The sequence below is a fragment of the Nyctibius grandis genome, chromosome 3 (assembly GCF_013368605.1).
Source record: "Nyctibius grandis isolate bNycGra1 chromosome 3, bNycGra1.pri, whole genome shotgun sequence".
Taxonomy (NCBI): Eukaryota; Metazoa; Chordata; class Aves; order Nyctibiiformes; family Nyctibiidae; genus Nyctibius; species Nyctibius grandis.
This window is the reverse complement of record NC_090660.1, coordinates 113,755,006-113,768,080: the sequence shown is the minus strand read 5'-3', so window position 1 is coordinate 113,768,080 and position 13,075 is coordinate 113,755,006.

The following is a 13,075-nucleotide window of genomic DNA, read 5'->3' as shown; positions in this document are numbered from 1 at the left end:
GAATATTAAAACTTTTTACTTCATCATGTCAAAGCACCAGGCAAATGCAAACAAATGAGACCCACTGAGCGCTGCCTGCATGGGCCAAGACAGAGACGAGCCACTCACACTGCTGGGGAGAGACCTGCATTGCGGTCCCTGTCTCTCCTGAGATGTCAGGCTCAGAGGGAGACGGGGGAGCCGACGGGGTAGTTAATTGCTCGGTGTCTCTAAATGAGCTCTGCAAACTGACAACTCTGAGGAAGGCAGCTCGCTGCATGAGCTGTGGGGCGGGTACGTGGTGGCCGGGAGCAGCCCCATCCCTTCTCACATGCTGTGCTGTCAAGGCTCCTGAAACAGGGGAACATCTGGCAGGGGGGATTCCCAGCCCCCTTGTTTATTTGGTCCTGTCTTTACTAATTAAGGCACCAGCCCCTGTCTGCTGCTTGCTGTGCTGTTGACAACAGGCTTGTTCACCAGGGGTTGGGTTGTGGTGATACCCAACAAACTCCAGTCACTGAGCTCTCCCTGCCACCCTGGAGGAGACAACTCCATGGGCTCGTGTTTGCAGGCAGGGTGGGCCACCATAGGAACAGTTTGAATCCCCTCCTGGAGGGGATTATGGTGAAGAGGAAGAGGTTCCCCAGGAGCGTGAGCACAAACAACCACTCCTCTCCTAAAATTGGTCCTGAGGATCTGAGCTCTTGGGTGCCTGCGGCAGCTATCAGAGCCCTGTTCGACCCATGTCCTCTGCTATTTATGGCCCAACTCACTTTTGCAGAACTGAAGATCTGTGCCTGGGTCCCCTGGGGAGCTGGTGGAAGGACGGTCCAACTCCAAACTGCTGTGTTACCCCTGCATCGTTTAGACAGAGGTGGTGTAACATGAAAGCAACCTTACTCAAGCCAAACGGTGATTTCACTGGCCACATTCTCAAGGCAAGGCATGAATGAGGATGAGTAAAGTTGGTGGAAAGAGCTCTTCAATTAATCTGTTCCAGCACCATCTATCACTAATTAGGTAATTTTCCCTGTTATGCTGCACACACTTTTAATGCACCCTGTTTACTTAATGACTCCTGTGATCCCCTTAACACAATTACTGGTAATAAGCAACTGATGAAGAAAAGGATTAGACCAGTAATCTCTTGCTGTATGATGCTTTATTGGAAGCGCACCGAGCATCACGTTTTGATTTTTAATAGATAACTTCTCTAAGTAATTGATTAATCATAAACTCACAGACTGCAAGAGCCAGAGATAATTTTATGGCATCTAAAAAAAAAGGAAAGGATCTAGATGATGTAATAACTAGCAATCTAGAGGCAAATAAAGGAGAAGAATGTTTGATTAAACATTCAATATATTTTTATCGCTTTGTGTGTTATGGAACTGCCTTCATCGGCTTATCGTGTGGGAAGAAACATCATCATAACAGCCAAGGCAGGTGTTCACAGAGCCAGATGCACCCTTCTGTGAGCAGGGTGCAAGGCTGGTAAGACAGTCAGAGGAGCGATTATGAGGATTATTTTAAATCACTCTGCCTCTGTAGCCTAGATAAGCTGGGAAAAACGAAGCCTACAGCAGGATGTGATGCTGTGTCACACCACAGGTAACATTTCAATGCCTGGATCCTAACAGTGGTGTCCCCAGCCCAGAGCTAGGCAGCTAGGTGCTCTGCAGAGTGTCCTAACCAAGGTTTCCTGAATATTGTTCAATGAGTATTAAATATTGGAGGTAAAGTGGCCCTGCTTCAAGAAGCAACACTAAATGGTGATAGACATGACAGAAGTGCTTGGGCCTCTTCAGCGCAGGCTGATCAAGGCTGAAGGACTCCTGGACCTGTCCAGAAGAATAATGTGAACTACTTGGAACATCAATACTGGAAATCATGGTGTCTCCAGAAAACAGGTTTCTTCTAGGCCAAGCAGGTGCAGGACTGGGCTTTGGAGACTACAGATGTAATTTCTCCCAGGGTCTAACTCAAACCTTTCAAGCAGTGAAGAATCTCCCATTGACTTCAACAGACCACAGGCAAATCCCTCTCCATGATTATATGCGTGTCCCACAAAAAAACAACAACAAAACAGGCATTACAGAGTTCTTTGCTGAAGGATAGTGCTAGAAACGGGAGAGACAGGTTGCAACCATGAGCTCTGACATGAAACAACTTGCTGCACATCAGTCCTGGTAATTGGTCATGGATATACTGTTAGCTCATGTAAATGAGTTTTAATATTTTAAAAGCAAGCTGCACAAGGCATTGAGAAGTGTTGTTCGGCCAACAGCCTTTGACCCTCACCTCTGTCTCTCTCTTGAACCACAGGTCCTCAGTGACCACAGCTGGAGAGAGAAAGGAGCAGCCTTGTTCAGGGTGGTGACGATGGAAATAGGGAAGCCCTCAAGGTTCTCACTTTCACTCCCACTTTTCAGTGTTGCCAAACTCCATGCACAGGACAAGGTAATTCCAGCCTGAGCAGGCTTTCAACCCAAACCCCTTGTCTGCCACCCACCATAGCTTTTCTTCTGGAAAACATGTGGGCTGTTGTCAACAGTCAGACCTAGGGCAGGCCATGTGGGTGACTGGGTTGCCAGCATGATTTCGGTGGCTGCTTTCTGGTCCCCAGGTGGTGGCAGGGGATCCCACTGTGCTTGCACAGGGCTGAGAAGAGCTGGAGTTTAACCTGTAATTGGCCTGCTCAGGTACAGAGGGTGATTCATGGATCCTGGCACACTGGTGCTGTGCTTCAGCAGATGTACAAAGAAGAAAGGTCTAGGGGAAAGCAGAAGTTACTGCTTGAAAGTTCAGTAGAGGCCCATAAGGTTGTAATACAGCTTGTGCTTCCTCTCTGTGATGGAAAGTGCTTTGTGGTGGGCCTAGTCCTCCTCTGCATTGAGCACCACACCATGCAGAGTCTCGTCTGATCCCTAGGAAGCTTTTTCTGTGCTTTATGGCCTGGCTGGCAGCTCCCTGCTGCTCCCTGCAGTCTCTCCATCTTCTAGCAGGAGCTGCACGTTCCCAGCTGTGTGCTCTGACTCTTCCTCTCTGCTTTTCAGCAGCTCCCCAAGAGCAGCTCCCTCAAAGGGTCCCACTTCAGCTCTCTTTTTACAGAAACATAACATAAACAGGGAACAAACAAGTAGCAGAGAAAATGCCCACCACATCTTCTCACACCATCGAGGGTGAGTGCTTTTAAGGTGACAAAAGTCATTAGTTCAGGCAAGAATTGGGGAAGCCCTCTCCTGGTTGTGCTTGCAGGTAGGCAGGAATCTGACAGGCACAGTGCAATTTATGTAGTGGTACGTGGAGTTTTGCTCTTTTCGTATCAAACTTCCTCCAAAAACTTTCTTGGAGACTGCTCTGTACATGGAAAGGCACTTCAGAGCCAGGCTTGAGGGCTGGATGTAAAACAGGTCCCAGGTCCTGCAATCTCACCTCTCTAACCTTGCACTGGGGCTGATATATGTATGGGTACCACTTGCTTTGCTTCAACCTTGGGAGCCTAAATCAGCCCTAGACAAAAGCCAAGGCTGATAAAGACTCTGTAAAAATCTACGTGCTGGCTCTGAGGGCTACAGGTAGGAAAACAACCTGAGGCAGAGGAAGAAGAGTTAATGATTGGGGTGCAGGGGAAGAGAAGAAGGGGCTTGGATTACAACACAAATAATAGATAAATCAAGCAGCAGGAGACAGTTTCTTCAGTGACAGTTTATTTATCATTGTGGTTTTTTGGGCACTGACAGGCTGAGGAAGATGGGGTGGGCAAACAACATCATCTGGCTTGATGGATGAGGCGTGGAGAGGAAAGGAACCTCTGCCAGGCCTTGGAGAAGAGGCAGGCAGGAGGCAGCCTGGGGAGGGGTGCTGGGATGCAGTGGGGAGTGCACTGTGCTTGGCATTGGGTCACCATTCTCCTTCCCAGCCTTGACCACCTCCTCGGAGAAGGGAGCAGCTGGTACAGCAGGCAGAAAACCAAGACCAGATACCAGGTAGTCGTCATTTCTGGAGATATCTTGCAGAGACAGGTCTGAGATCAAAGCATCCTCAGAGCCAGGATCAGCATCCTCACTCCCTACTGCCAGAGAGCTGGGCTTTACTTACATCTTTGCTGGACCCTAGAACTCTTCAGCCACTGAAATTCCTTTCTTTCTAATATATTTTTTCTGATGCTCCTAAGAAAAAAATGTACCGCATTCAACCTTCTGGGTGCTGTATACACAAGAGCCCAGATCCCTAAAAGTCCTTAAGTCCCCTGTGCCTTTTGTGGATATTCCTTCTCAGGCTTTTCCAGAGCAGATGCTCAGCTGCCATTTGACCCCAGAAACACTTAAATACCCAGTTTTCCCAACACACTCCTTTGCTTCTGAGCTGCTTTGAGCCCTGGCTCACCTAAAAACCTCGGAGATCCAAAATCTACAAACTCAGTCTAGGGATGGGGCACTGGCCTCATGTGAAGGGCTTAAAACTGGACCTGTTCTCCAGCGAGGAGCACTCACACAGAAAGGCAGACATGGGAGCAGGGGCTGAAGGAAGGCAGGAGGGAGAGGAAAAGGCATGTGGCTATAGCTGCAAGGATCCTGGCTACTTAACTGCTTGGCCCAGGAGAAAGGTTTGGGATGCATATAGGTCTGTCTGCAAAAGATCATGGAGATTTCACCTATCACCTACCGATGCTTTGAGTGTGGACTTAACGCTGAGATAACAAACCCACAAGACTGGCTGTTACTTGAGCACAACTCTTACTTGGTCAATGTTACTGTTGGCTGCTTCTGTCAGGCATTTTTATTTTCTTCTTTGACCCTCCTCCTCATTGCTTGAGTGCTGGCTGGTTTAGCTGGCCACCTTCCAGTAGCCCCTCATCAAGGATGAACATCCGGAGCAGGAGGCATTTAATGGCTTCTCATTGCTGTGTCAAACAAAGCAAGAAGTCAATGTAGCTCTGTTGGCCATGCTCCAATGCCCATGGATGAAATGTTTAAAACTTGCCTGTCTTGGTTGCAGCTTGTGCTCAGGACTCTCAAACTATGCTTGGGATATCTGTGAAGAAGAGGCTGTGTTTCATCTCTCTGTGCCTATGATCATCTGCCCAAACCTTCCTGGGATAAATATGTCCAAGCTCTTTTCCTTGAGCTGTTATGCTCTGGATCTTGGGGTTCTCTGCTGGAAGAGTTCCTTTGAGGGGAACACCTGCCAGAACGCCTTGCAAGTCAGGTACGGTAGCTTCATCCTCTGCTGACAGGATAAGTCCCATCTAGGCTTCTCAAAGCAAGAAAAAAGGCAATTAAAGAAGATCCAGCTGCGTGCAACAGGAATGTGAGCCACTACAAAGATACTGCTCCCTTTTGAAAGAACCAGGGTTACTTCCTTATCTGCATTAAAGGAAAGCAAAATGGGTGTAGCAAGCGGAGTATCTTTCTACAGAGTGAGCTGATAAGCACCAAGTGGGGTCTCTTTCTGCTCTCTGTGGACCAAGCTGTATTTACCTCCCCTAAACACAGAGGTAACAAGCCACAACTGTGGCCACAGATCGCAGCCTTACAATAATTTCCAAGGGGCTCACAGATTGCCCTGCATTGGCTTGGGCAAGCAAGGTCTCCGTGACCTTATAAACAATGACAATTTTGGCTCAGTTTCTGGGATTTTGTCACTTTTGGCTGTTTCTATTATCAGAATCCCACAAAACAAACCTAAACCCTGCAAGGGACGAGGGGAAGGGATGGGGTGGGGGTTGTAGCAGTCTTATTGTCAAGCTTCCAGACTCCTCCACAGCTGTGGGGGACTTTTATTTATTCAGAGAAATTCCCTTCCCCCATAGCACTTGCCCCACGCAGACCCCTGCTATGCATCACTTGGCTGTGTTCGCCTTTCCCCATCCTTGGGAACCAACCAAATCAATGCAGTCCTTTGGCGGAACTAAAAATAAAGGAGAACTTTCTTTTAATGTCCCGTTAAAGACCAAGGCAACACTGCCTGGCTTACTCCTTTTTTTTCTTTTTTTCTAATTTTTTTTTTTGCTTCTTGGTTGGCTGAGAGGAAGCTTTCGGAGCGAAGAGGGATTTCAATAATTACCTTCCGATTCTGCCCCCGATACGGTACCCTATCCCCAAAGCGCAGGCCCTGCACGCCTGCCCTTCATCTGAAACTCCAAGGGAAGCAGTTTAACATGAAGCCACATTGATATTCAAATAGATTATCATGCAGGCAAATGGAGGTAGCATTCCAGCCAGCAGCGTGTGAAAGAGCAACTAATGGATTAGTATTTATGGTCGAGCATAATCCACGTTTTAGGATACTGCATCTGGAAAGGACATATGATGAACTCCTTTTTACCAGCCCTCGGCTCCTCCATGCCCGCCTCACCCACCCCATCTCTCCTTCTTCTCCGCATCTCCCTCCTCCTCTCTGGACAGGATACAGCAGCCTCCTGGCACCGCTGAGCTTGGCAAAATTGATGACAGGACTTTAGGATCCATTAGAAAAACAAATTCTTAAACAGTGTCTTCTAAAATCAATCACTTTTACCTTTAGTGGGATTTATCGCTAGCCTTCCTGCCCCTTATTGCAAAGATTCATGTCTCCCAAGAAGAAAAAACGATCGAGTGGCTAAACTCAAGGCTGGAGGCACTGGCTTGTCCTCTTCTCCCCACGGAGATGTTATTGGGTGCATGCAAGGGGGATGTGTGGGCTTGCAAGGGCTAGAAGTGGAGGCAGTAGATCTGGCTTTGTGGGGACTGATCCAGCACAGACCTCCTAATGGAGTCGTGGCACATCCTTCAGCTAGGCTCTCGGGTCCAGAGCTGGTGACCAGTAACACTCAGGAATGGGACAAAAGATGTTGCAAAGGAAATCAAAATAGAGAGATGGGGACATAACTACTGAACATTAAGGTGGGACGATTAGGAGCATTTCTTGCAACCTAATGAGTTTCCTGAATTAATCCCTGCTTGCACCAGATAATTTCTTTCATATCGAACATCTCCTGATGTGAAATTTGTCAAGGGTGCACAACACAACACGATAAATCCATGGGGAAGAAAAACAACCAGTTAACCAGCATAGGAAGGGTCATAGCAGCAAGAAGGGGCTTCATGGCACTGGGTGCCATGTCTACGTGTAGGTGCATGTAGTAGAAAACTTTCCAAACACAGAGACATACAGGAGAGGGGAACAATCACCCCAAGGATGGACTTCAGCAGCACAGGGAACAGCCCTGGGTGGATTTTGGGCTGCAGCTGAAGAGCTGATCATGCCTTGTACCCTATGTGGGGGTACATTTCTTTAGGCTTTGGCTCTTATTTCACATATATGTGGGCTGTACTTCCAGTGGCATGTCCAGAGATAGGCTGGAAGAAAGGGAATTGTGGCCACCTAACACCAAGGCAACCAAGTGAGCATGAAGAACATCTTCTGAGGTCTCTTTCCAGCTAAATATTGCAAAAGGTTTGAGATTTCACATCTCTGGGGAGGGAGAGTCTTGTTGGAAATACTATTATGGCTTTTCCCCCTGAAGTGTTCTGTTTAGTGATCAGAGAAGTATGGACAATGTCTCTCCCCAGGGACTTATTTTATGAAATATGGAAAGTTTACCAAAAATATGACCTATACATGCAAATTTTAAAGGACCAGGTTGGTTCCAGGGGTCCCTGGATTTCATTTTGCATTGGACTCAGTGGAAAGAGAAATGATATGGAAAACTCTCAGGCATCTTTTTCCCAGGTGAGCCCTGCCTCCAGGCATCTCACCCAAGCTGACACAGATGAGAGGTGAATTCAGCCCTTGGTTTTAACCTCACGATGCTTCACAGGGTCTTTTCTCCTCACTTCGATCTGGTCCAGCCCAGCACAGGCAGGCTGGGCTTGTTGGGTGACTTGGAAGTGGAGGAAGTAGAAGAGGTATAAAGAGGGAAGAAAGAGGGTAGTGACGCAAAAAACAAGGGGTAAAAGAGGCAAGGCAGAGCCTCCTCAGCCCCAGGGCTCTGAGCATCCTCCCCGTCTTAGCTTCAGGGATGGGGAGGGGATGATGCCAGAGCATTAGTAAATTCCGAAGGAAGCTCATAATTCCTATCGATTCTCAACCAGCCAGTGCGAGGTGTATAAAAATGCTTGTTCTATCATTTAGAAAAATGGCAATGTTATGATAGAACTGATTGATTTTCCTCTTTAGGAATATTCATAAACACTGGTTCCAAGAACTGATAAATCTCCTTTCCCCTGCGCAGAGTAAATCACTCCCCAGTGCTTCCCAGAGCGGCGGGGGCGAGGGAGGTTGTTATTTCTAATTCCTTTTCAAAGGAGCTGTAAATGGGGAGAGCCTGGGGGTGCAGGGGCTTGGTGGCCAGGTCACCCACAACCCGTCAGACCTTCCTTCTACGGGGGCTTCAAAAGCCTGTCTCTCCCTTTATGACCCTGGTTGGGGAAGGTTGGTGAACGAGGATCAAGAGCTCCCTCCTTGGCCTCTGGCTGGGAAGTACCTCTTGCTCACACTTAATTAGCTGCACTCATTTTTGTTTTGACTGCAATTTCAAGTTTGCCCCCCGCCCCACATCTGCACGATAATACACAAATTTGAACTCCAACTGGGATGTAAATACTCCTTCCTCAAGGAGCCTGCCCTGGGGACCATGCCATCTCATCCCGGCCTTCGTTCCACCAGGCACAGGACACTTTAGCCATTCTCAGGGACAGGACCACTGCCTGCATATCTGGTTTGAGTCACCCTGGCAATCCCTATGTCTTTCTCAGAAAGGGCAGATAATAATGCTCCTGTCCAGGAGAGCCTCCCGGAGTCCATCCAGAAGACCCTGGGCACAACTGACTTCCACCTCCCACTCTGGGCTCGGCTTTAAAGTGGGGCACTCTTCCACTCCATTGATCTACAGGCCACCTGCAGGCCACCTGCCCCAGCATGGGGCCTCTGGGGTGGAAAAGACATGGTGGAGCCATACCGCAGGTGCATTACCACCTGAGCCACCTCCCCTCTTGAGGGAGTGTTGTCTAGGAGCTCAGACCTGGAAGTGCCTGGTCCTGCTAGACAAAGTTTGGTGGGCTAAATAAAATGTCTCCAACTGTGTTATCTTGCTGTGGTTGAGGGAGAGCTTGTCCATCCTCTTCCCTGGGCTTGTGGTGGCATTGACCAGGTAGTGGATTCCCTGTCTGTTGGTGTTTTCAGGCTGTTGCTGGCTAAAGTGTCTCTGGATATGATGGCTGTGCACACAGGCAGCCCTTTCAGGCTGGCAGGAGACCATGTGCCAACTCAAGTCACCACGTTTGTGCTGCTTGGCACTTTTCTGGTCAAGCACCTGTGGTTATGAGCCACAAGCAATGCTCCTTGCATGTCCTGGAGGTAACCCCACAGGACACTGTGGATTTGGGTCTGGAGGGTATGACCTATGAGGAACAGCTGAGGCAGCTGGGGTTGTTTAGCCTGGAGAAGAGGAGGTTCAGAGGTGACCTTAGTGCAGTCTACAGCTACCTGAAGGGAGGTTGTAGTGGAGTGGGAGTCGGCGTCTTCTCCCAGGCAACTAGCAATAAGACAAGAGGACACAGCCTCAAGCTTCTTCAGGGGAGGTTCAGGTTGGACATTAGGAAGCATTTCTCCTCAGCAAGGGTCATTAGACATTGGAAGGGGCTGCCCAGGGAGGTGGTGGAGTCACCATCTCTGGAGGGGTTTAAGAAAAGACTGGACATGGCACTTAGTGCCATGGTCTAGTTGCCGTGGTGGTGTCAGGGCAATGGTTGGACTCGATGATCCCAGAGGGCTCTTCCAACCTGATTGATTCTGTGATTCTGTGACACGTTTTTCACAGAAAGAAGAAAAAAAACAGTGAGGAAAACTAAAAATTCTTGCATCTCTTTCATCAAGGTGAGTATTTGCAGAGGTAACAGCTTTCCTAGGGCTACTTGATAAGATTAGAAAAAACAGGAACATTTTCAGGTTCGTAAAGTCTCTCCCTAGAAACCCAGTCTTGCTTATAAGCTTTAGCTCATCTCAGCTGCAGTCACATCACTACGTGGCCTGTATAAATTGCTAGAACTGCAAAAGAAGTAAAAGGAAATGCATTCTCACTTGTCCAGGTCACTACTAACATCTTGCCTAGAGGGTAATACTGAAAATGTGGATTTTCAGCAGAAGGCAGGATATTTTGATATCTAAAGAGGAGCTTTTTCCACTGAGATACAGAGGCCAAAAAAAAAAGAAAATACATGTGTGTCCCAGTAAAAAATATTGGCGATTTTTATTACCTTTTAGATTTTACTTCTGCAGTAATCTATTTTAATGAGGTCAGCCTGCCTGGCACCAGGTACCCAGTCTAAGTGGAGTAGTTTAATGTCAGGATCAGGGAGGAGAGGAGCACCGAGGAAGGGGGGGGTCTGACCATCTGAGACACAAGGGCCCTATATCACGCAAACTTACGGTGTAAAAATTGACTCAGTTTGCACATTTTTAACTGTATTTGAAATCGACAAAAAGTGTAATTATAAAAAGGGATATATCTGCTGGGATAGGTGGGGAATTTGATGAAGCCACTTTGAAAGCACTGGCTTTTCTGTAGGAAAAATATGCTTATTAGTGCACAGTGAAGATTTATTAGATTATATGATTATTTATTGGAATATATGTTGTGGAGAAGGGACTATATTATCTATATATTTCCTGTATTATAGCTATAGATAGTCAATATTAATATTGCCTCAATTTAAGATTACATTTTAGAAAGACACTTTTATGTATGTCGTTCCTGTCCTTTAGGGAGTAGTCCAGGGGAGGTTCAGGTTGGACATTAGGAAGAATTTCTTTTCAGAAAGGGTCATTAGACATTGGAATGGGCTGCCCAGGGAGGTGGTGGAGTCACCGTCTCTGGATGTGTTTAAGAAAAGCCTGGACATGGCACTTAGTGCCATGGTCTAGTTGACATGGTGGTGTCAGGGCAACGGTTGGACTCGATGATCCCAGAGGGCTCTTCCAACCTGGTTGATTCTGTGATTCTGTGTATTGCAGTCAAATCTGGGAACATAAGGAAACTCCCTCTCTGTCTGTAAATTTACACCAAAAGGTTTCTCCTGCTGGAGACAGGGCTTGGGGCTGAGCCCAGAAGATGTTATCTAGAAAGGTGTAGGGTCCAGCTTTCTCCAACCTCTCTTCTGATCTTGGTCATGAAAAATGACTCATGTCTACAGTGGCTGGAGGCATCCTGCACCCTCCCCATTGTAACCTTTCAAGTACATGTGAACAGACCTTGAACTTGCTTACAACGTGGATGGGCCAGGCTGACCCAGGTAGGACATATTTGCCAGCATGCTGCCTTTCATGGTGGTCTGAAAAATGACAGCTCCTTTGGGGGATGTTTCTGCTCCTCCTTCCTCCCCTTTTGCACCTAGTTGTTGGCAATACAACTGCTCGGTGCAGGCTTGGCCCTGCTGCCTTGTGCTTTGGGGTCCACCTGGGGCTGTTCAAAATGCATGTGCCAGACCATGCAGGACAGAAAAGAGGATTTATTGGTGTTATCACATGATATTTGTTAATACATTGGACTGTTCCTTATCATTGTATGTCTGCTTGGTGTTATGTGCCTTGGGGACATGTAGAAGGGAGACTGACAGACATAAAATTTGATAGAGAAATTGATAGACATCTATAGTGGAGATGGGCAAATGACTGGAGGGAGATCTGAGAATAGATAAATATGCTTGGGAGATAGATTTAGATGAATATTATCTGTCTCAGATAAAGATCAATATATCTATAGCTCCTTTACACCCATCGGTTTGCTATCAATGGCTACCTGACTTATTTTATCTTTTGTTTTGCAGGCCAAAAGAAACATTTTACCTGCATCCACACCCATGTAAAGGAAAAGGAGAGCATCAGATGCCCAAGAGACAGATGCTACAGAAGCCCTAAGCTATTCATTTACCCTCTCTCCTGCTTGCCCTGCTCCCCATCACTCTTTGCTGCCAACCTGGTGTTGACACCCACTAAGTCCCACTGCCCAGATCCTGGGACAGCGAGTTTGAGAAGATGGGATCCATCTACGCACCAGTATTTTATCTAGGAATCTTGTCCCTGGAAACACCAGGTCTTGCTGTTACTGTAAAGTCCAAGTGATAACCCCCTGGGAATTGTGCAAAATATTGCTTAACTTACTGTTTTCACTCCATCCTCTCCCCCTGATTTCTCCCAGCCCCCATATATGTGAGCCTCCCCCTGGGCTGGACTGCTTATTTCCAGCGGAATCGATTACAGAGCCGAAACCCTTCGGGATGGTTTCCTCCCCCTTCCCTCTGCCCCCATCTCATGCCCTCTCTTCTAGCTCCCATCACCTCTTCCAACCCTTGTCAAATCCCCCTCCCACCTCCTACCTCCCCACCTTCCTCCAGCTCTGGTGAGCCCAGTCAATTCATCACCCTGTCAGACCGGTGTGACAGCCCTTCATAAATGCACCACAATGAGCTGAAATAAGCAACAGAGCAGCCCTCAGCCCAGCCAGTTTAGCAAAGCAGGCAACATCTGAGAAGCTGAGTCCCAGCATGCCGGAGATTGAAATTGGGAAATTGGTTCTACTCCTCTTCAGCAGTGCTTTTTTTTTTTTTTTTTAAGTATACCTATATATTTTCTCCCTATATAGATACATGTTTAAGGTAATTCTCTCCCACTTAAATCTCCAGTGCTTATTACACACAGACGCTGTGGCCCAGTTGCTCTCTCTCTCTCTCTCTCTTCCCTGAACAGTTGTAGATTATGAGAGGGTTTTATTGGTAAACTTGCTTAGTCTGCAGAAACGTGCTGGCTTCAGCAGATTGAGTCTGTAAGCAGGGCTGGGCTTCTGGCTGCCACACTGAGCTCCCCCCAGCCGTCTCGGGCAGCAGGGAGGCAGGTTGCTGGTCTCTCCTTCTGGGTGCTTGCAATCATGCGAGGCCACTTCTGCCAGTGCTGCTGAGCCTTGCAGGAAGAGCCCATGTGGGGTGCAAGCACTTATTCGCACCCGGAGGGTAGAGGATGGAGCTAATGCACATCTTCTAGCTGTCTACAGTGGAGGTACGGATATCTGACCTCACTCTGGGACCACTCTGTAGTCAAAGGGCAGTGACTCAGTGGA